Consider the following 23293-nt stretch of genomic DNA (forward strand, 5'->3'; position numbering starts at 1 on the left):
GCATACGCAACGCCCCTTTCACGTGTTGATTCATTGCACTGCAGTAGAATAACTCCAAGTCCGTGACCACTAGCGTCAGTATGCAGGAGTGTGGGTGCTGTTTCACCGAAATGGTGAAGTACTGGTTCACAGGAGAGGGCGTTTTTCAGATGGCTAAACGCTCATTCACAGGCAGAAGGCCACTCAAAGCGAACACCGGAACCGAGTAATTAATGGAAAGGCACCACTATCGAGGCAAAGTCTCGTGTGAACAGGCGAACGTATGAAGCCAGGCCAAGAAAACTGTGCAAGTGCTTGGTCCTTTTAGAACGAGAAAATAGAAGAACGGCCGATATTTTATCGGGATCAGGACGAATGCCATCCTTAATCACAATGGGGCCTAAGATCTTAATTGTCTTGCTGAAAAAAGGGCCTTTTTTTGTGTTCAGCTGAAGGCCAGCCGCACGAAGGCCCATAAGGGCTTGGTGTAAACGGCTTAAGTGTTGAGAGAAGGTTGACGAGAAAACAATGATGTCGTACAAATAGCACAGGCAATTTTTCCGTTTCAGGCCACGGAAAATGGTGTCAATCATGCAGTTGAATGTTGCAGGTGCATTGTAGAGGCTGAAGGGAATTACATTGAACTCGTAAGTTTGTCTGGTGTCGAAAATATCGTGTTTTTTTATCGTCCTCATGCATCGGCATCTGCCTGTATCCCGAACGTAGATCGAGACTCGAGACGTATTGAGCTCCTTGTAGCGAATCCAATGCGTCATCTATTCGTGGCATAGGGATTACATTCTTGCACGTGATCATGTTTAGCGCCCGGTAATCTACACATAAGCACACAGAACCGTCTTTTTTTTTCAAACTAAGACAACAGGTTATGACCAAGGGCTAGCAGAGGGCCATATTATGTTCCGTTTATAAATGTCGTCAACGTTTTCGTCCATAACCTTCCGTTCAGCTACTGATACGCGATTTGGCTGACTACGAATGATTGACGTACCCTCGGTCTGGATGTGATGCGTGGTGACGCACGTGTGGGCCAATACGGGTGAATTGACGTCAAACAAAGCTTCGTGCTTAGTCAGCAAAGCAAAATCTTGCTGGGTCTGCACAGGGGTCAGGTCAGAGCTGATGGTGGTTTTTAGAGTGGAGGTGGATGGGCAACGTGTAACAGGGCCTCAAACGAAGCGTCTTCAAACGTTTCCACAGAGAAAGGCTCTGGTGTAGCAACGCAAGCCAACGTTAAGCCCTTCGTAACCAAAATTTTTTCGAGCGTCGGGTTTGTTGCAAAAACTAATGCGAAGCCATTGTCGAAATGAATTAGACCTGATGCGAAGGCTATTCCTCTGGTGACACAGCGTACGGAGGGTTGTACGAGCACATCGCCGTAGTCAATGACATCAAACAGAAGTTTGACAATTCACTCACTGTACGGAGGTAGCTCAGTGGCTTCTGCAGCATAAAAAATGGTAGCATATCCACTTAGTGAATGATGGAGAGTGGGGCGAAGCATTCGTCCGTCCATGCGTCCATCTGTGTGACCGTCCATGCGTCTGTTCGTGCGCCTATCCCTGCGTTCGTCCATGCGTCCGCGACTGCGCCCATTCGTGCATCCATCCATGCATCTGTCTGTGTGTCTGTTCGTCCATCTATTCAACACTCCAAGTAGCACCATCTCGCGTCTTTTCATCATATATTCTCCATATAGAAGCACCGCCATCCAGCGGACATTCTAAGGACTGAACGAGAGGTGGCACACGCACACTTTCTTACAGCTTGCGCTTCGTGTTAACTCCCCACGTTTAACCAATTCAGTTCACGGTATATACTAGCTCACTGTATTCATGGCACTGCGGCCCAACGCTCGCTAAACCTTTCTAAAGCCAAGGAGGTTACGCCCAGCGAGTAAAACGTAGCAACCTTTTCCTGTCAGATAGTGCTCAATGTACATGCCAATGGCTGCTAATGGGGATTGCAGCTTGCGCGTTAACTAAAAGCCGAATGCTTCTGTCTCACATTCCCTATTAGCAGCCATTGGAATGTACATTGAGCAGTATTTTCTATTGTTCAAGAACGCACAGAAGAAATCTCTCACCGGCACCACCTTGAAGGTCAAAATGTTATACTTGTTACATATTACAATGGCTACGAGGGACGAACAGGTGCCGCTATAAGGAGCTTCACCCCTAAAATGAAGTGGTGCGTCATCTGCGTGAAGCAAATAGGCGGTATCCTTCATGTGTAGGACGTGTTGCCGGCAGCAGATGGACGTGGACGCCGTTGAAAGAAAGTTCCATTTTAATATTACCTGTTAAGTACACGAACGAAGCACTGCAAATTGCACACAATGAAGAAGTCCATCAATGTAGACACGAACAGTGCACATGGCGGAAGGTCGGATGGCGTCCCCTTGTGCAGCGAGCAATGTAGGCGCATGTTAGGGCGTAGCAATTTTGCGGAGCCGCGCACACAATGCTCTGAGAAAGACCGAGAAACCACCACGAGTGTCTAATAATCCTTCCACTTCTATGCCTTCTTTCTTTCTTTATTTGTTTCTTTCTGTGCCAGTAGAGAAAATGGAGTGATGCAAAAGGCTAAAAGCCTGACTAAGGGCCTTTGCTCGAGACACATATCATATTATGACGATGTTCTGGGAGATCTTTTTTACTTCACTGATAAAGATTTTGCCCCAGAAGCTGCGTAATTTAGTTTTCAGGGTGACGGTCACTGAACTGTGAGGCTGGGCGAAGCGGCGATGTGGAGCGATGGAAAAGGGATGGCGAACGATGACTGGCACCACGGTAGCGAGGCGCCATTTCAGGAGTGATTGATGGCGAGGAAGAGCGAACATGAAGCGTAGCGTAAGGACGTTGCTAGAAAGTGGCTGCTGTCGCATAGTCATACCGTTCGCAAGAGTCCAACTCACGATGCTCGTCTAGCTGGCGCTGCGACAGACACGTGTGATGTGTTCACGATATCCGCAATAGTAGCATATAGGTCTCGTCGGGCGCCATGTTTGATAGTAAGGTTGGGTGCTTGGGCGGGGGATTACGGGAGCCAGGTGTGCTGGCGCCAGTGGTGCAATGTATGGCTGGTTTTGCGTGCTAGGCACTAAGGATGTCAGATGGGCTGGCGTCGTCGTTGGCGGTATCGGTGGAACGAAGGCTGTAGTAACTGCGGTGACCTGTGCGTAAGTCAGTGGGGCTTTAGAGACGTGAGGGTCTGCGCACGCATTACCAGTCATACACGCCAACTCCTCCATGACGATGTCCCGTAAATTTCTACGGGTGGTGTAAGAAGAAAACTGACGCGCTGGAAACCCCAGCAACTGCAGTTCCTCTCATATCATGGTGCGAATCATGGCTCGTAACGAGGGGTCTGCAGTAACTTATCATGGATGGCTGCAGGCGAGTTGTCCAGCTGCAGTCATGTGTATTAGAGTTCGTCCAGGCGCTGGCACATAGTTACAATGTCAGCAACGATACTTGGGACCTTTACGACCAAAGTATTGAAAGCGACAGGCCCTATGCCTCTGAGCAGATGGCGCACTTTGTCTGTCTCGGTCATGGAGGCATTGATGATTTGACGGAGAGAGACACCATACTCGATATACTAGGAATAACACTTGCCAAATTGTTGTTTGCGACCATTACTGTTTCTCTTCCCCAGACTTGCTCGAACTGCCGGAGTAGCGAAGACTTGTCGCAGATGTTCTTTAAAGATGTTCCAGTTGGGAAAGTCGATATGGTGGTTAAAACACCAAGTCTTCGCCACGCCAATAGGATAGCAGGAGACGTGGCGGAGCATGTGTGGATCGTCCCAACAGTTCACTGTGGTCACTATGTCATATTGGTGCAGCCAGTCGTCCACTTCTTTCATTTCGGAGTTCAGCAAGCAGATGGGACTCGCGTGGGGTCCACTCACGATCCAAGTGTGAGTAGCTGCAGCAGTCGTAGCCGCAGGGGTAAAGAGAGAAGCACCTGAGGGTTCCTCCTGTGGCACGCTGGAAGACACGTAGCCCAAACGGCAACTTGTGCGAAGCTCCAAAAGGTAAAGCGGGCGCGCAAGAACGGGGAATCGAGGAGCAAGCTCCACCCCGTGTGACGTAGTCCTTTACACGTCATTATTAGGCCTGAAAGACGTGGCAAAAACAGTTACCTCCGAGTTACAGAACCGACTTAAACGTCATGCCCACTAACGACGAACATGAAGAACACTAGGTGGTGATGGCTTTGTACAGGTGATAAAGAAGCGTGCTTTAAATGTCCACTACAATATATATATATATATATATATATATATATATATATTATATATATATATATATATATATATATATATAAGTGGGAGTAATAATTCAATGGGTCAGTTAGTTTTCGTGAAGGTACGGGATATGGCACAACGGGAGCGTGGCCAACAAGTATAAATATATTTCTTTCCCAACAGTTTCAGGAGGGGTCCTCCCTTCATCAGGGGATCAGTTATACTGACATGAATTTCCAAACTTCGTTGCTGCCGCGTCCCTCTCACCTTCAAAGATGTTTGCGAGAGTGTGAGGGAACTAAAAAAAGGAAAGAAAAAGCAAAAAGAGGGAAGAAAAAAGACGAAAAAAAGAAGAAAGAAAAGAAAGAAAGTAAAAAAGAGGAAGAACCACTGTCAACACTGAGAACGAAACGAACTGTCCATGTACGTCTACATATGGTTCGTATCACGTGCTGTTCAGTTCTCGAGGTGTGTCGGGTCACCCAAGACGAAGATTAAAGGTAAAGAGCCGACCGACCCATTAAGGGGAAACCCTTTCTTTACGCACGCCATCACGGACCTTCCCGCCACCGCGGCGACAATCTTGGGTGGCCCGACACACGTCGAGAACTGAGCAGCACGTGATACGAACCGTATGTGGACGTACACGGACAGTTGGTTTCGTTCTCAGTGTTGACAATGGTTCTTCCTCTATTTCACTTTCTTTCTTTTCTTTCTTCTTTTTTTTGTCTTTTTTCTTCCCCCTTTTTGTTTTTTTTTCCTTTTTTTAGTTCCCTCTCACTCTCGCAAACATCTTTCAAGGCGAGAGGGACGCGGCTGTAACGATGTTTGGAAGTTCATGTCAGTATAACTCATCCCCTGATGAAGGGAGGACCCCAACCAAAACTGTTGGGAAATGAATATATTTATCCTTCTTGACAACGCTTCTGTTGTGCCATATCCCATACCTATATATATATATATATATATATATATATATATATATATATATATATATATTTAATAATGAGATATAACAGACAGTCATGCCAAGGAATGTACAGGGGGAAGTTATTAAAATCAATGGAATATAAATAAGAAGAAAGAAAAGTGGATGAAAAAATTACCAACTGTGAGCAGGAATCGAACCTACGACCTTCGAATTACGCGTTCGATGCTCTAACCACTGAGCTATCACAGCGGCCCTCCCTCCATCCACTTTTTTGGGTTTGTTTATCTGTGAATTTAGAAGTAGGAGCGACAGTCAGCGCCATCTATAAGCCAAACAACGAGTGTGAAAACACTCTGATGCGCATGTTTGGCGTCACGTAGCACGTTAACTTAATATGAGTGGGCAGCTGATTAATTGTCCCTCTTATACAACCTAAACACACCAAGTCTGCCAGTACGAGACCCTCGTTCAATGAAATAAGGGAAAGAAGTGTATACCTAAGGGCTCGTTTTTCCGTGCTTTTAACACAATATAATGAGATATAACAGAAAGTCATGCCAAGGAATGTACAGGAAGAAGTTATTAAAATCAATGGAATATAAATAAGAAGAAAGAAAAGTGGATGAAAAAATTACCAACCGTGAGCAGGAATCGAACCTACGACCTTCGAATTACGCGTTCGATGCTCTAACCACTGAGCTATCACAGCGGCCCTCCCTCTATCCACTTTTTTGGGTTTGTTTATCTGTGAATTTAGAAGTAGGAGCGACAGTCAGCGCCATCTATAAGCCAAACAACGAGTGTGAAAACACTCTTATGCGCATGTTTGGCGTCACGTAGCACGTGAACTTAATATGAGTGGGCAGCTGATAAATTGTCCCTCTTATACAACCTAAACACACCAAGTCTGCCAGTATGAGACCCTCGTTCAATGAAATAAGGGTAAGAAGTGTATACCTAAGGGCTCGTTTTTCCGTGATTTTAACACAATATAATGAGATATAACAGACAGTCATGCCAAGGAATGTACAGGGGGAAGTTATTTAAATCAATGGAATATAAATAAGAAGAAAGAAAAGTGGATGAAAAAATTACCAACTGTGAGCAGGAATCGAACCTACGGCCTTCGAATTACGCGTTCGATGCTCTAACCACTGAGCTATCACAGCGGCCATCCCTCCATCCACAGCGGCCCTCCCTCCATCCACTCATATTAAGTTCACGTGCTACGTGACGCCAAACATGCGCATAAGAGTGTTCTCACACTCGTTGTTTGGCTTATAGATGGCGCTGACTGTCGCTCCTACTTCTAAATTCACAGATAAACCCTAAAAAGTGGATGGAGGGAGGGCCGCTGTGATAGCTCAGTGGTTAGAGCAACGAACGCGTAATTCAAAGGTCGTAGGTTCGATTCCTGCTCACAGTTGGTAATTTTTTCATCCACTTTTTTTCTTCTTATTTATATTCCATTGATTTTAATAACTTCCCCCTGTACATTCCTTGGCATGACTGTCTGTTATATCTCATTATATTGTGTTAAAAGCACGGAAAAACGAGCCCTTAGGTATACACTTCTTTCCCTTATTTCATTGAACGAGGGTCTCGTACTGGAAGACTTGGTGTGTTTAGGCTGTATAAGAGGGACAATTAATCAGCTGCCCACTCATATTAAGTTCACGTGCTACGTGACGCCAAACATGCGCATAAGAGTGTTTTCACACTCGTTGTTTGGCTTATAGATGGCGCTGACTGACGCTCCTACTTCTAAATTCACAGATAAACCAAAAAAAGTGGATGAAGGGAGGGCTGCTGTGATAGCTCAGTGGTTAGAGCATCGAACGCGTTATTCGAAGGTCGTAGGTTCGATTCCTGCTCACAGTTGGTAATTTTTTCATCCACTTTTCTTTCTTCTTATTTATATTCCATTGATCTAAATAACTTCCCCCTGTACATTCCTTGGCATGACTGTCTGTTATATCTCATTATATTGTGTTAAAATCACGGAAAAACGAGCCCTTAGGTGTACACTTCTTTCCCTTATTTCATTGAACGAGGGTCTCGTACTGGCAGACTTGGTGTGTTTAGGTCGTATAAGAGGGACAATTAATCAGCTGCCCACTCATATTAAGTTCACGTGCTACGTGACGCCAAACATGCGCATAAGAGTGTTTTCACACTCGTTGTTTGGCTTATAGATGGCGCTGACTGTCGCTCCTACTTCTAAATTCACAGATAAACCCAAAAAAGTGAATGGAGGGAGGGCCGCTGTGATAGCTCAGTGGTTAGAGCATCGAACGCGTAATTCGAAGGTCGTAGGTTCGATTCCTGCTCACAGTTGGTAATTTTTTCATCCACTTTTCTTTCTTCTTATTTATATTCCATTGATTTTAATAACTTCTTCCTGTACATTCCTTGGCATGACGTTCTGTTATATCTCATTATATTGTGTTAAAAGCACGGAAAAACGAGCCCTTAGGTATACACTTCTTTCCCTTATTTCATTGAACGAGGGTCTCGTACTGGCAGACTTGGTGTGTTTAGGTTGTATAAGAGGGACAATTAATCAGCTGCCCACTCATATTAAGTTCACGTGCTACGTGACGCCAAACACGCGCATCAGAGTGTTTTCACACTCGTTGTTTGGCTTATAGATGGCGCTGACTGTCGCTCCTACTTCTAAATTCACAGATAAACAAACCCAAAAAAGTGGATGGAGGGAGGGCCGCTGTGATAGCTCAGTGGTTAGAGCATCGAACGCGTAATTCGAAGGTCGTAGGTTCGATTCCTGCTCACATTTGGTATTTTTTTCATCCACTTTTCTTTCTTCTTATTTATATTCTATTGATTTTAATAACTTCCCCCTGTACATTCCTTGGCATGACTGTCTGTTATATCTCATTATATTGTGTTAGAAGCACGGAAAAACAAGCCCTTAGGTATACACTTCTTTCCCTTATATATATATAATATATATATGTTACGGTGCACCATCGACAGGACAAAGCGTAGCACTTTGCAGAAAGGACCGAGACGCCTGTGCGTTAGACGCTTGCGGGAGAGGTAACTGAGCCATCTCGTTCCGCTGCCGATTCTTTGTGGACGTTGTACTCTAGCATAGACCTCGCCCTGTCACATTTGGTGCAGGTGCGGGGTAACCGCTTCGCAACGGAACTTATCAGCGGCCGTCGTTTTAAGGTTCATTCTGCAACGATGGCGGAAAATACGCCGTCTGAGTCTGCTCAAGGTGTTCCTGCAGCTGGAGATTATATAGCGACTACATCTCCTCCTGCGACTAGAACCTTCGTGCTATAACCCCCGCGAAATTCTAGCACGTTTAGTGGTTCCGGCGGTCCAGATGAAGTGGACGTTGAAGATTGGCTGGCAGAGTACGAACCTGTCTTCACTCGACACCGATGGGGACCGACTCCTATGCTGGCGAACCTGTAGTTCTATCTGAGGGGAACCGCCAAATCTTGGTGTGAGAACAATGAAGCAGAACTTGGGAGTTGGGCAACGTGTAAGGAGAAAATTTCGGACCTGTTTGGGAAGCTTATGGGAAGAAAAATGGCCGGAAAGATATTGCTCGCAACTCGGCCGCAGACCTTACGAAGTCGTACATGTCGTATATGGAAAATGTGTTAGCATTTTGTCGCAAATCCACGCCGAGATGCCGGAGGCTGACAAGGTTGGACATACTCTTAAGGCGATTGCGGACGACGCATACAACCTCCTCATCTGCAAAAATTATTCTACAGTGTACGCCTATATAAAGAAATGCCGGCGCTTTGAGCTAGCGAACAGCCGGCAGATTGAGTGCATGTTTGCCCGCCTTGCGAATGCGGCTGCAACGTCCTCTTGTGAAGACCTTGCAAGAACACAGCCACCACCTCCAGTTTCATCAGGTCAGGTGACACGAATTGTGCGGCATGAACTTGAAGCCATTGCCCCTGTTCCGGCTGACATTGCTGCAAGTGACACGACCCCACTCACTGCTAACATGGTGGAAGCCATCGTTCACCAAGAACTCGCTAGCATAGGCATTCGCTCGGTGTGCGCATGGCCCAGCGCGCAGCGAGTTCCATGGCGGCCACCCTCTTCCTATCACGAGCAGCAGTTTACGACTCGATCTCGTGACCCTGCTGCGGGAACCACCGACAATCGATCCATTCGCTTTTATTGCTACCGTATCTGTCATGTCGTCCAGTACTTCAATTAGCGCTGATCCTCGCTACCCCGGATGTCGTCTGAACCTTTCTACCGACAGGACAGCACCCGCTTTGCATCTTCCGTGCAGCCTTCCTCGCCAAACAAGTAGAGAAAGTCCAACAGCCAATCTTCGTCACCGCACGGTCGTTATTGGGGTTTGCCTCCAGGACGTCGCCAGTCGTCTCCCTCACCGCAGCCTCGCAGGCCATCGTCCCCATTCAATGCCACTTCTGTCTATCCGGAAAACTAAACGGTGCAGTGCCTGGCGGTCACGCTGGTTATCGACTTCCTCCACAAATCTTTTCTTGACAATTTCGTCGAGACAAAGTTTGTTAGGCGTTGATGTTGATGATGTTAATATTTCTGCCCTTATAGATACTGGGGCGCACATTTCTGTGTGCCGTTGCAACTAGTCAAGTAGGTACTCCGTAAGAAGTCAAAATTTAGTTTATTTCTTACGATGTTTCAGCAAGAGTCTGGCCACTGGCTGAAACGTCGAAAGAAATAACTATGTTGTAACTCCTCATGGAGCATCTACTTGACTACTTGCAACGGTACGGCCACTGCACCACGATGCCTGTCTACATATTGACGCATGCCACCATTGATGAACTAGCCGCTGTGGCTCATACTCTTTTTCGGCTGAGAAGAAGAAGAGAACATTTTCGTTGCTCTGGTTCAGGTAAACTCTTGGCTGTAGGTCTTGTTTTGCTCGTGACATTACTGGTGGAGACGATGGGTACGTGTACTTTGGCTGTGTCCGCCATATTGGAGGCAGCTACATCTCGAAAAGCAAGAAGCAGCCACCGCCTGCGTGGGTTACTCCCTGAATTTGGTCCAGTGGCATCGACAACCAGAAAGATGGCCACTCCGATGACAAGTCAGACGGTCCAAACCAGCGATGCCCATGGTTCTCTTCTCGCGCATGTTTTTCATGCCACAGACACCAAAGCCATTTTATGTACACATCTTAGAGGATGTTGATGACTAGCTCAACCACTTTGATCGGGTTGCCAGAAGCAACGAATGAGACGATGTTTGCAAGCTGTGCCGAGTTTACACTTCTACCTGGAAGATTCTTCGAAGACGTGGTACGAGAGCCACGAGGGCTTCTTTGCAATCTGGCAAGAGTTCAGCCGACAGTTTCGTGACACCTATCGCAATGCAGAGGGGAAGGAGAGGGCTGGAAAAGCCATATCCTGCAGAAACCAGCAGGCGAAAGCACGAGTACCCACGTTTGTCGAGCACATGGTTCGTCTCTTCAAGGGAGCGGGTCGTGCCATGCCGGAGAAAAAGAAGGTGCGGCATTTGATGCGCGAAGTAAAAGAAGAGACCTTCGCTGGACTTGTGCGCAATCCACCAACGACAGTCGCCGAGTTCATCAGTGAGGCGACCACGATGGAACGTACTCTGCAGCAGCGACCGTCAATATATGAACGCCAGATCCCGGGCACTGTATGCTCTATAGGCTCTGAGAGCGAGAGACAGGTCTCGCAGACTTCATTAGAAGTATCGTTCGCGACAAATTGCGACAGCTTCAGGTAGTGGGATCCCACCCACTGGTGCCAGGCCTCGCAGGTGTAATCGAACAAGAAGTCCAGCAGGCCATCACACCTCTGGCCCCAATTGCACCACCGGTTCCCGAGGCCCCAGTCCTCATATACGCAGCAGCGTTGCAATCCCCTGTGTCACCGGCTACAGATCCTGCTCTGCAGGACCTGTAGCCAGGCTATGCAATCATTGCAAGGCAGTGCTTCAAGCCGGCTTCTCGGCGCAAGGTTTCCGAGCACACCCTGCTGTCTGCCGTCTGCCTCAAGACAAAGTGGTAGCGTCCGCTCTGCTATCACTGCGGCGAAGCTGGTCACGTATACCGGAACTGTCAATACCTGCAACTAGGTCTCCGCGGCTTCCACCCTGATTCTCGATGCCCACGCTACGGCGAGCGCCCCCGCGAAGTCGAAGCCTATCTCATGGGGCAGCGAAGTCCTTCGACTATTCAGCACCACCAGTCGATATTACTATCGCTTTGCCGGTCTACGTCACCCAGTTTGCCCTCGTCCTCTTCCGCTCCTTTCAGGAGCTGGTCACCAAGTCCACGCAGGGGAAACTAGGAACGGTGACCTCTGTGGGTGAAGTCGTGGTCCAGCAAACTGTAAAAGACCCTCCTCCGACGCAACGACACGACGAGGAGCATTCCGGTTTTGGAGTATTCTCAACAGCAGAAAGGTCGTTCCTGTCTGTCAGTGTCGGGGCATTGCCGCTCTATGTGCGTGTTTGTCCTTTTGTGTCTGAACCGTTCTTAGGTTAGTGTTTATGGCTTTTCGGCCCTGTGCAACGCTGGTAGAAACTCGATACGTCCGATCTCACGCGTTTTCTGCGAGTGAATACTAAGAATTATGCTGTTGTGCTTTCTGCAGTGGTGTGGCTCCCCGTGGGGTAAAGAAAGCCCCTCTCGACCGTGGAGTCAGGCCGGAGCCACCTGGAAAGGCAGTTAACTCCGAGGCACGAGCTCGGACGAATCGCGAGACAGCAGAAGCCGACATGTAACGTTTACTTTTAATACAGTTTGCTTTAAAATATTAAACTTGCATTCCTTCTTTCAGTATTCCCCTGACATGGCGATGTCGATTAACCAAGAACCAGTTAAATTAACGGTATCTTGCAATTACGACATCTACTGCTGCAATCACCATGGACGAAGCCCCCAAAAATCAAGCCCAAGCTTACTCAACGATCGCGACGAAGGACTTGCTTTTGTCCGAAGACAGAAAAGCTCTGAAAGCACTTGAGAACACAGATCTTGCGACGAACTCAAGCAACGCTGCATCCCTCACACGGGCAGAAAGGTCGAGCTCGTCACGAGACTCATCAAAAACAATGAACGGCGACGAACTAGCGGCACGCAGGAGCCTCCAATGACGCGACGAACTACCAGCGACGACGAGCTGGCAAGCATTCGGAGCCTCTCTGCTGCCAACGCAAAACTCCACGCCGAAATGAAAGCCCTCCAAAGTCAAGTACGACTTCTGGCTACGACGAACGACCAACAAGATAGCCAACGCCACGACAGCCGTCACGAAAACAATGAAATGAGCGAGCCCCGAATAATTTCATCCGAGCATGCACGTAATGAAGATGGAAATTGACGACAATCAATCCGGTGACATCACGCAATTACTCTCAATGATGACCGAATCACAAGCAAAATTGACAGAGTGTATTGTCAAGCACGAGAAGCCATTCAAGTTTATTCGACCAACGACACGTCAACAGCAATACCATTTTATGACGCCTCAGTTCAAACCAACGTAAACATTTAGACAACTGAGACCGAAATAATAGCGTCACTTGCTCACTGGTCACCGTCACTGACACTTGTGAACGCCATCACCCACTTACGAGGTCCTGCACGCGACTGGCACTTAAGCTATGGAAAACTAATAGCAAACTAGGAATTGTGGAAGCGCGAAATTTTTCAATGCTTGAAATGAAAAATAACAATGCAAGTATTCCTAGATTTTCAAGCATTACACACATTTCAGCGGCAAGAATTCATTACTGAGTACGTTTACTCAAAAAACGTGATCCTGGAAAAAGCACTGTATTACAGAGGACTAAGGAACGAATCTTCATGATATTGGCAGGCATTAAAGAAGATAAATGGGCAAATCCGCTAGCAGCGTAGTGCTGCGACTCCATTCTCGAGCTCATTGGCAGAGCTACAATGTTAGATTGCCAAAGATCAATAACAATCGCGGACGAAACGGAGCTGAGACAGACGGACTTCCAAGCAATGAAATTGCTACTCAAAACGTCAGGTCCTGCTACATCTCTCCAATTTAAGAAGCCATCTATGCAGCGATGCTTCAACTGCAACGAAAACGGACACAAATCGAGAGATTGCCCGAAGCCAAAATCTAGAGCAAGGCAACGAGCAGAAGAAAAACGCCGAGAACAACTGAGGAGGGACAACACGACCGACACTTTCGTCAAGCAGGTGAGCTGTTCTCTGGAGTCTAGTGGTCAAACGTTATCAGTTGTCAACGGCCTTCTCAGCGCGACCTCGAAATGAATTAGACCATTGTCGAAATGAATTAGACCTGATGCGAAGGCTATTCCTCTGGTGACACAGCGTACGGAGGGTTGTACGAGCACATCGCCGTAGTCAATGACATCAAACAGAAGTTTGACAATTCACTCACTGTACGGAGGTAGCTCAGTGGCTTCTGCAGCATAAAAAATGGTAGCATATCCACTTAGTGAATGATGGAGAGTGGGGCGAAGCATTCGTCCGTCCATGCGTCCATCTGTGTGACCGTCCATGCGTCTGTTCGTGCGCCTATCCCTGCGTTCGTCCATGCGTCCGCGACTGCGCCCATTCGTGCATCCATCCATGCATCTGTCTGTGTGTCTGTTCGTCCATCTATTCAACACTCCAAGTAGCACCATCTCGCGTCTTTTCATCATATATTCTCCATATAGAAGCACCGCCATCCAGCGGACATTCTAAGGACTGAACGAGAGGTGGCACACGCACACTTTCTTACAGCTTGCGCTTCGTGTTAACTCCCCACGTTTAACCAATTCAGTTCACGGTATATACTAGCTCACTGTATTCATGGCACTGCGGCCCAACGCTCGCTAAACCTTTCTAAAGCCAAGGAGGTTACGCCCAGCGAGTAAAACGTAGCAACCTTTTCCTGTCAGATAGTGCTCAATGTACATGCCAATGGCTGCTAATGGGGATTGCAGCTTGCGCGTTAACTAAAAGCCGAATGCTTCTGTCTCACATTCCCTATTAGCAGCCATTGGAATGTACATTGAGCAGTATTTTCTATTGTTCAAGAACGCACAGAAGAAATCTCTCACCGGCACCACCTTGAAGGTCAAAATGTTATACTTGTTACATATTACAATGGCTACGAGGGACGAACAGGTGCCGCTATAAGGAGCTTCACCCCTAAAATGAAGTGGTGCGTCATCTGCGTGAAGCAAATAGGCGGTATCCTTCATGTGTAGGACGTGTTGCCGGCAGCAGATGGACGTGGACGCCGTTGAAAGAAAGTTCCATTTTAATATTACCTGTTAAGTACACGAACGAAGCACTGCAAATTGCACACAATGAAGAAGTCCATCAATGTAGACACGAACAGTGCACATGGCGGAAGGTCGGATGGCGTCCCCTTGTGCAGCGAGCAATGTAGGCGCATGTTAGGGCGTAGCAATTTTGCGGAGCCGCGCACACAATGCTCTGAGAAAGACCGAGAAACCACCACGAGTGTCTAATAATCCTTCCACTTCTATGCCTTCTTTCTTTCTTTATTTGTTTCTTTCTGTGCCAGTAGAGAAAATGGAGTGATGCAAAAGGCTAAAAGCCTGACTAAGGGCCTTTGCTCGAGACACATATCATATTATGACGATGTTCTGGGAGATCTTTTTTACTTCACTGATAAAGATTTTGCCCCAGAAGCTGCGTAATTTAGTTTTCAGGGTGACGGTCACTGAACTGTGAGGCTGGGCGAAGCGGCGATGTGGAGCGATGGAGAAGGGATGGCGAACGATGACTGGCACCACGGTAGCGAGGCGCCATTTCAGGAGTGATTGATGGCGAGGAAGAGCGAACATGAAGCGTAGCGTAAGGACGTTGCTAGAAAGTGGCTGCTGTCGCATAGTCATACCGTTCGCAAGAGTCAAACTCACGATGCTCGTCTAGCTGGCGCTGCGACAGACACGTGTGATGTGTTCACGATATCCGCAATAGTAGCATATAGGTCTCGTCGGGCGCCATGTTTGATAGTAAGGTTGGGTGCTTGGGCGGGGGATTACGGGAGCCAGGTGTGCTGGCGCCAGTGGTGCAATGTATGGCTGGTTTTGCGTGCTAGGCACTAAGGATGTCAGATGGGCTGGCGTCGTCGTTGGCGGTATCGGTGGAACGAAGGCTGTAGTAACTGCGGTGACCTGTGCGTAAGTCAGTGGGGCTTTAGAGACGTGAGGGTCTGCGCACGCATTACCAGTCATACACGCCAACTCCTCCATGACGATGTCCCGTAAATTTCTACGGGTGGTGTAAGAAGAAAACTGACGCGCTGGAAACCCCAGCAACTGCAGTTCCTCTCATATCATGGTGCGGATCATGGCTCGTAACGAGGGGTCTGCAGTAACTTATCATGGATGGCTGCAGGCGAGTTGTCCAGCTGCAGTCATGTGTATTAGAGTTCGTCCAGGCGCTGGCACATAGTTACAATGTCAGCAACGATACTTGGGACCTTTACGACCAAAGTATTGAAAGCGACAGGCCCTATGCCTCTGAGCAGATGGCGCACTTTGTCTGTCTCGGTCATGGAGGCATTGATGATTTGACGGAGAGAGACACCATACTCGATATACTAGGAATAACACTTGCCAAATTGTTGTTTGCGACCATTACTGTTTCTCTTCCCCAGACTTGCTCGAACTGCCGGAGTAGCGAAGACTTGTCGCAGATGTTCTTTAAAGATGTTCCAGTTGGGAAAGTCGATATGGTGGTTAAAACACCAAGTCTTCGCCACGCCAATAGGATAGCAGGAGACGTGGCGGAGCATGTGTGGATCGTCCCAACAGTTCACTGTGGTCACTATGTCATATTGGTGCAGCCAGTCGTCCACTTCTTTCATTACGGAGTTCAGCAAGCAGATGGGACTCGCGTGGGGTCCACTCACGATCCAAGTGTGAGTAGCTGCAGCAGTCGTAGCCGCAGGAGTAAAGAGAGAAGCACCTGAGGGTTCCTCCTGTGGCACGCTGGAAGACACGTAGCCCAAACGGCAACTTGTGCGAAGCTCCAAAAGGTAAAGCGGGCGCGCAAGAACGGGGAATCGAGGAGCAAGCTCCACCCCGTGTGACGTAGTCCTTTACACGTCATTATTAGGCCTGAAAGACGTGGCAAAAACAGTTACCTCCGAGTTACAGAACCGACTTAAACGTCATGCCCACTAACGACGAACATGAAGAACACTAGGTGGTGATGGCTTTGTACAGGTGATAAAGAAGCGTGCTTTAAATGTCCACTACAATATATATATATATATATATATATATGTATATATATAAATATATATATATATATATATATATATATATATATATATTATATATATATATATATATATATATATATATATATTGTTAAGCGGTTTATTGACGGACACTCAGCGATGATTCAAGACAGCGACAGTCAATGCGGGGATCGACTCTCTGCACGAGCTGCTCTTCTTCTTAAGAAAAGGGCGACCCACTAGAAGGCGCTGAAGAGGATGACCCGCTGTTCAAAGGCTTTACCACAACTACCCCGGGTACAAAAAGGGAGCCACCTGGCGACCTAACAGCTGGTTACAATGAGCGGATCATGGTAGGCCTTGAGGCGCTCCACGTTGACAATGTCGCGTCCTCGACGACGCATGTCCGAAGATTGTTCGATGGGTTCGATTAAGTAGTTGACTGGGGAAGTGCATTTGACGACACGGTAGGGGCCTTCATATTTAGGCAATAGTTTTGAAGATAGGCCAGTTGCAGTAGTAGGGATCGAGAGCCAGACGAGCGCTCCAGGGAGGAATGTGGGCGCAGTAGTACTGGCGTCAGCGCGAATGCTTTTTTGCCGCTCTTGATCATGCGCAGTAAAGGTCTTTGCAAGCGCTCGACATTCTTCAGCAAGCTTGGCTGTAGCAGAAATAGGTGCCCACTCAGACGGATCTGGCCTGTACGGAAGTATCGTGTCGATGGTGTGTGACGGGTGCCTTCCATATAATAAAAAGAAAGGTGAAAAGCCAGTAGTGCTCTGAGGGGCGGTATTATATGCGTAGGTGACGAAGGGTAGAATGGAATCCCAATTTGTGTGATCGGCGGCGACGTATTTGGAGAGCATGTCGCCCAGCGTACGGTTGAAGCGTTCTGTGAGGCCATTCGTCTGCGGGTGGTAAGCAGCAGTTTTGCGGTGAACAACGTTGCACTCTTTGAGAATGGCTTGAACGACTTCAGACAGGAAGACACGGCCTCGGTCACTGAGCAGTTCCTGGGGTGGGCCGTGTCGCAGAATGAATCGTTGGAGCAGAAAGGAAGCCACATCGCTCGCTGTAGCCGCGGGAAGAGCGGCCGTTTCGGCGTATCGCGTGAGGTGGTCCACAGCAACAATGGCCCAGCGGTTACCAGCCGACGTTAGTGGAAGTGGCCCATACAAATCGATGCCAACGCGCCCAAACGGCCTGGCAGGGCAAGGTAGAGGTTGCAGACCTACCGGCGACAGGTGCGTTGAAGTTTTGCGGCGCTGACATTCTATGCAGGAGCGAACGAATTTCTGCACGTAGCGGTACATGCCACGCCAAAAGTACCGTTGGCGAATGCGGTGGTAAGTCTTCGATACCCCGGAGTGCGCACACTGGAGATCAGAATGAAAGAATTCGCATATGTCAGAGCGCAGACTGCGAGGTATGACTAGTAGCCACTGGCGGCCGTCACCGTTGTAATTGCGTCGATGGAGGAGGTCGTCGCGAACGGCGAAATGGTGGGCTTGACGACGCAACGCGCGAGTGGATGGAGTGGATGGATCAGTCAGCAAGTCTATCAGTGAGGCAATCCATTGATCCTTGCGCTGTTCAGTAGCAATGGCATGAATGCTAATCGAAGAAATGGCAAGGTGAGACACTGAGTTGTTGGCATTGTCGTCAGGCAAGGGAGAGCGCGACAGGGCGTCGGCGTCAGCATGTTGCCTTCCATTGCGGTACAGCACGCGGATGTCATAGTCTTGCAGGCGAAGTGCCCACCGGGCGAGACGGCCTGAGGGATCTTTCAATGACGACAACCAGCATAGTGCGTGGTGGTCGGTGACGACATCAAATGGGCGACCATACAAATAAGGTCGGAACTTTGCAAGGGCCCAGACGATTGCCAAACATTCTTTCTCGGTGACTGTGTAATTAGTCTCGGCTTTAGTAAGCGTACGGCTCGCGTACGCCACGACATATTCCGGGAACCCTGGTTTGCGCTGCGCAAGGACAGCGCCGAGGCCGACACCACTGGCATCCGTGTGTACCTCTGTAGGGGCCGTAGGGTCGTAGTGGCGGAGTATGGGAGGCGACGTCAACAAACGACGAAGTGTTCTGAAAGCGTCGTCGCACTGTGATGACCACGAATGGAGAGGCCCGTTACTTCCGAGAAGCTTCGTCAGCGGCGATATGATAGTCGCGAAGTTTCGAATGAAGCGCCGAAAGTAGGAACACAGTCCTACGAAACTGCGCAGTTCCTTCACGGATGTCGGCTTGGGGAACTCGGTCACGGCCCGAAGCTTGGTTGGATCAGGGAGAATTCCGTCCTTGGACACGACGTAGCCGAGTATTGTCAGCTGCCGAGCTGCAAATTGGCACTTCTTTAGGTTCAGTTGCAGACTGGCGTTTCTCAGACGCGTTAAAACATGCCGAAGGCGTTGAAGGTGCGTCGAGAAGTCAGGAGCAAAAACGACGACGTCATCGAGGTAGCACAGGCACGTGTGCCATTTCAGGTCACGCAGAACTGTATCCATCATGCGCTCAAAGGTGGCGGGCGCATTGCACAGCCCAAACGGCATAACGTTAAACTCGTACAAGCCGTCAGGGGTGACAAAAGCGGTCTTTGGTCGAGCGTCCTCAGCCATAGGTACTTGCCAGTACCCTGAGCGCAAATCGAGGGATGAAAAGAATTCTGCTCCTTGCAGGCTGTCAATCGCGTCATCTACCCGCGGTAGTGGATACACGTCCTTACGAGTGATCTTGTTGAGGCGTCGGTAGTCCACACAGAACCGCACAGAACCGTCCTTCTTCGTGACGAGAACGACAGGAGATGCCCAGGGGCTGCTAGAGGGGCGAATAACATCGCGGCGAAGCATGTCGTCGACTTGCTCGTTGATTACACGGCGTTCTGTGGGAGATACGCGATATGGACGTTGCCGCAGCGGTGGCTGTGCGCCTGTGTCAATGCGATGCGTAACGGTGGATGTGCGGCCGAGAGAAGGTTGAGCGACATCGAAAGAAGAGCGGAATTCTTCCAACAGGCCCAAAAGCTGGGAACGCTGGCCCTGCGTAAGGTCGTCGGGTATGCAGGGACCGAATATATCATCGGATGATGAAGCAGATGTCGAAACAGCACCAAGCGTACAGGAACTTGGGCAGTGCATGTCATCGGGTTGATCCATAACTTGCGCGTCTTCGATGGGTTCCACGCTGCCGAGACATTCTCCTCGCACCAACGTAACGCTGTACGGAGATGAGTTCACAACAAAAATAGTGGTGCTGCCGTGAGTGAGTTGCACGGTCGCGAAAGGAACCAGCAAGCTTTTTCTTATGAAAACTCGATGAGATGGCGAGAGGAGTGCAGCGGTGTCAGAAAGGCTTGCGCAGTAGAGCGACACCGCAACAGACGAGTTTGCAGGCACTTGAGTGTCGTCTCTGACGAGTAACTTGCTTGCAGCGGATGGACTGTCGGCCGGCGTCAAAGAAGAGAATGGCGCGAGTTCTATTTCTGCTGGTGCGCAATGAATGACGGCGTCGTGGCGGGAGAGAAAATCCCATCCTAGGATGACGTCGTGAGAGCATGAAGAAATTATGATGAATTCGACCGCATACATCACGTCCTGAATCATAAGGCGGGCTGTGCACATCGCTGTAGGGTGAATGCTTTGGGCGCTGGCTGTACGGAGGGAGAGCCCGCAAAGCGGCGTGGTCACTTTGCGCAGTAATCGGCTAAGTTTTTCGTCCATCACGGATACGGCGGCTCCAGTATCTACAAGGGCAGATGCACGAACGCCATCCACAAGCACGTCTATCACGTTCGACGGGCTTTCCTGAGGGCTTCCGCAGTTCGACAGCGTCGCAGCCCTTGCCTCGTGGACTGCGACGACTAGTTTTCCTGGTCGCCCTCGAGTTGATGTGGCCGCATCGGTGACAGTGAGCGACGTCGTGGAGATGGTGAACGGCGGGTAGACGGAACGGGGCGGGACGACGGTGACATAGGCGGGCGTTGGTCATAGGAGCGGCTTGACTGGCTGGGAAAGTCGGAGGTGACCTGCGGTTGCTGCACACGATTGCAATATCGTGCCACATGACCGACGCAACCGCAAGCAAAGCAGATGGGGCGATTATCAGCAGTGCGCCATTGGTTTGCTGGTCGCACCCATGTCGCAGAACGCGATTGGCGAGCCGGCTGCTGATATGAGTGCATGGTAGGCGGCACTCGGGGCACGTGGGTGACGCCGGCGTATGTAGGCGAGACAGGTTCTCCAAAGGCCTGGGGCCTCGCGACGGTTTCGGTGTAATTTAGCGGAACAGTGACAGAAATCGGTGGGGGCGGCCTGGCAACAACTTGGGCGTAGCTGAGTGGCACAGATGCAGGAGGTGGCTGGTGGTATTCAGGGACGACCTCCGCGATTTCCTGCTGAATGGCTCGGCGGAGCGGAGGTGGAAGTGTACTTGATGGCTGTTGAGCTTGTTGTGGGGAAGCAAAAGCCAGTAGAGAGACCTGGCGGGCAACTTCCTCACGCACGAACGACTTGATTTCGGCCAGCAAGGTTGCGTGGTCTGGAACTGCTGACAAGGCCGAGAGATCAGCATCACGTGGTGGCGGGCGACGGGTCATCAAGCGCTGCCGCCGCAGCTCGTCGTAACTTTGGCATAACATGATGACTTCTGCCACAGTGCGGGGGTTCTTTGCCAGGAGCATGGTGAAGGCATCGTCGGCGATGCCTTTTAGAACATGCGTGATTTTGTCAGCCTCTGACATGTTCAGGTCAACCTTCTTGCACAAGTCAAGGATGTCCTCGATATAACTTGTGAAGGACTCACCGGTCTGCTGGGCTCGTTCACGTAAACGCTGTTCAGCTTGCAGCTTACGAACGGCAGGGCGGCCAAACACGTCGACGACAGCGGTTTTAAAAGCGGACCAAGTCGGGAAATCAGATGCGTGGTTATTGTACCACATTCCGGCCACACCCGCAAGGTAGAAGAACAGGTTGCCGAGTTTAGCTGCCTCATCCCAATGATTGGGGACGCTCACACGTTCGTACATGGCAAGCCAGTCCTCGACGTCAGTGCCATCCGCGCCGGTGAAGACAGGAGGGTCGCGGATGCGGGGGACACCGGGACATGGCGTCGGTGTAGGAGGAAGCGTTTGCTGGGCGGCGTCTTGGTACATGGTTGGAGGCACGGTACGGGATCGAAGCTCCAAGGGCATCGAATGCTGACCGAAGGTGTTTGAAGGGCACAGCACTCTCCACCAAATTGTTAAGCGGTTTATTGACGGACACTCAGCGATGATTCAAGACAGCGACAGTCAATGCGGGGATCGACTCTCTGCACGAGCTGCTCTTCTTCTTAAGAAAAGGGCGACCCACTAGAAGGCGCTGAAGAGGATGACCCGCTGTTCAAAGGCTTTACCACAATATATATATATATATATATATAAGTGGGAGTAATAATTCAATGGGTCAGTTAGTTTTCGTGAAGGTACGGGATATGGCACAACGGGAGCGTGGCCAACAAGTATAAATATATTTCTTTCCCAACAGTTTCAGGAGGGGTCCTCCCTTCATCAGGGGATCAGTTATACTGACATGAATTTCCAAACTTCGTTGCTGCCGCGTCCCTCTCACCTTCAAAGATGTTTGCGAGAGTGTGAGGGAACTAAAAAAAGGAAAGAAAAAGCAAAAAGAGGGAAGAAAAAAGACGAAAAAAAGAAGAAAGAAAAGAAAGAAAGTAAAAAAGAGGAAGAACCACTGTCAACACTGAGAACGAAACGAACTGTCCATGTACGTCTACATATGGTTCGTATCACGTGCTGTTCAGTTCTCGAGGTGTGTCGGGTCACCCAAGACGAAGATTAAAGGTAAAGAGCCGACCGACCCATTAAGGGGAAACCCTTTCTTTACGCACGCCATCACGGACCTTCCCGCCACCGCGGCGACAATCTTGGGTGGCCCGACACACGTCGAGAACTGAGCAGCACGTGATACGAACCGTATGTGGACGTACACGGACAGTTGGTTTCGTTCTCAGTGTTGACAATGGTTCTTCCTCTATTTCACTTTCTTTCTTTTCTTTCTTCTTTTTTTGTCTTTTTTCTTCCCCCTTTTTGTTTTTTTTTTCCTTTTTTTAGTTCCCTCTCACTCTCGCAAACATCTTTCAAGGCGAGAGGGACGCGGCTGTAACGATGTTTGGAAGTTCATGTCAGTATAACTCATCCCCTGATGAAGGGAGGACCCCAACCAAAACTGTTGGGAAATGAATATATTTATCCTTCTTGACAACGCTTCCGTTGTGCCATATCCCATACCTATATATATATATATATATATATATATATATATATATATATATATATATATATATATATATATATATACATATATATATATATATATATATATATATATATATATATATATTTAATAATGAGATATAACAGACAGTCATGCCAAGGAATGTACAGGGGGAAGTTATTAAAATCAATGGAATATAAATAAGAAGAAAGAAAAGTGGATGAAAAAATTACCAACTGTGAGCAGGAATCGAACCTACGACCTTCGAATTACGCGTTCGATGCTCTAACCACTGAGCTATCACAGCGGCCCTCCCTCCATCCACTTTTTTGGGTTTGTTTATCTGTGAATTTAGAAGTAGGAGCGACAGTCAGCGCCATCTATAAGCCAAACAACGAGTGTGAAAACACTCTGATGCGCATGTTTGGCGTCACGTAGCACGTTAACTTAATATGAGTGGGCAGCTGATTAATTGTCCCTCTTATACAACCTAAACACACCAAGTCTGCCAGTACGAGACCCTCGTTCAATGAAATAAGGGAAAGAAGTGTATACCTAAGGGCTCGTTTTTCCGTGCTTTTAACACAATATAA

The 23293-nt window shown here is 48.7% G+C and overlaps 1 protein-coding gene and 4 non-coding genes across 5 annotated transcripts in view; 1 reads left to right on the forward strand and 4 right to left on the reverse strand.

The window, feature by feature from the left end:
* Window positions 1-23293, reverse strand: part of nompB (intraflagellar transport protein 88-like protein nompB) — a 1761410-nt gene that overhangs the window by 122524 nt on the left and 1615593 nt on the right. The window lies entirely within an intron of this gene.
* On the reverse strand, window positions 5359-5431 carry TRNAT-CGU (transfer RNA threonine (anticodon CGU)). Its single transcript has one exon. It is a non-coding gene; the product is annotated as a tRNA-Thr (tRNA).
* Window positions 6279-6351, reverse strand: TRNAT-CGU (transfer RNA threonine (anticodon CGU)). The gene has a single exon. It is a non-coding gene; the product is annotated as a tRNA-Thr (tRNA).
* TRNAT-CGU (transfer RNA threonine (anticodon CGU)) lies at window positions 7447-7519 on the forward strand. Its single transcript has one exon. It is a non-coding gene; the product is annotated as a tRNA-Thr (tRNA).
* TRNAT-CGU (transfer RNA threonine (anticodon CGU)) lies at window positions 22935-23007 on the reverse strand. Its single transcript has one exon. It is a non-coding gene; the product is annotated as a tRNA-Thr (tRNA).

This window comes from Rhipicephalus microplus, chromosome 5, assembly GCF_043290135.1.
Source record: "Rhipicephalus microplus isolate Deutch F79 chromosome 5, USDA_Rmic, whole genome shotgun sequence".
Taxonomy (NCBI): domain Eukaryota; kingdom Metazoa; phylum Arthropoda; class Arachnida; order Ixodida; family Ixodidae; genus Rhipicephalus; species Rhipicephalus microplus.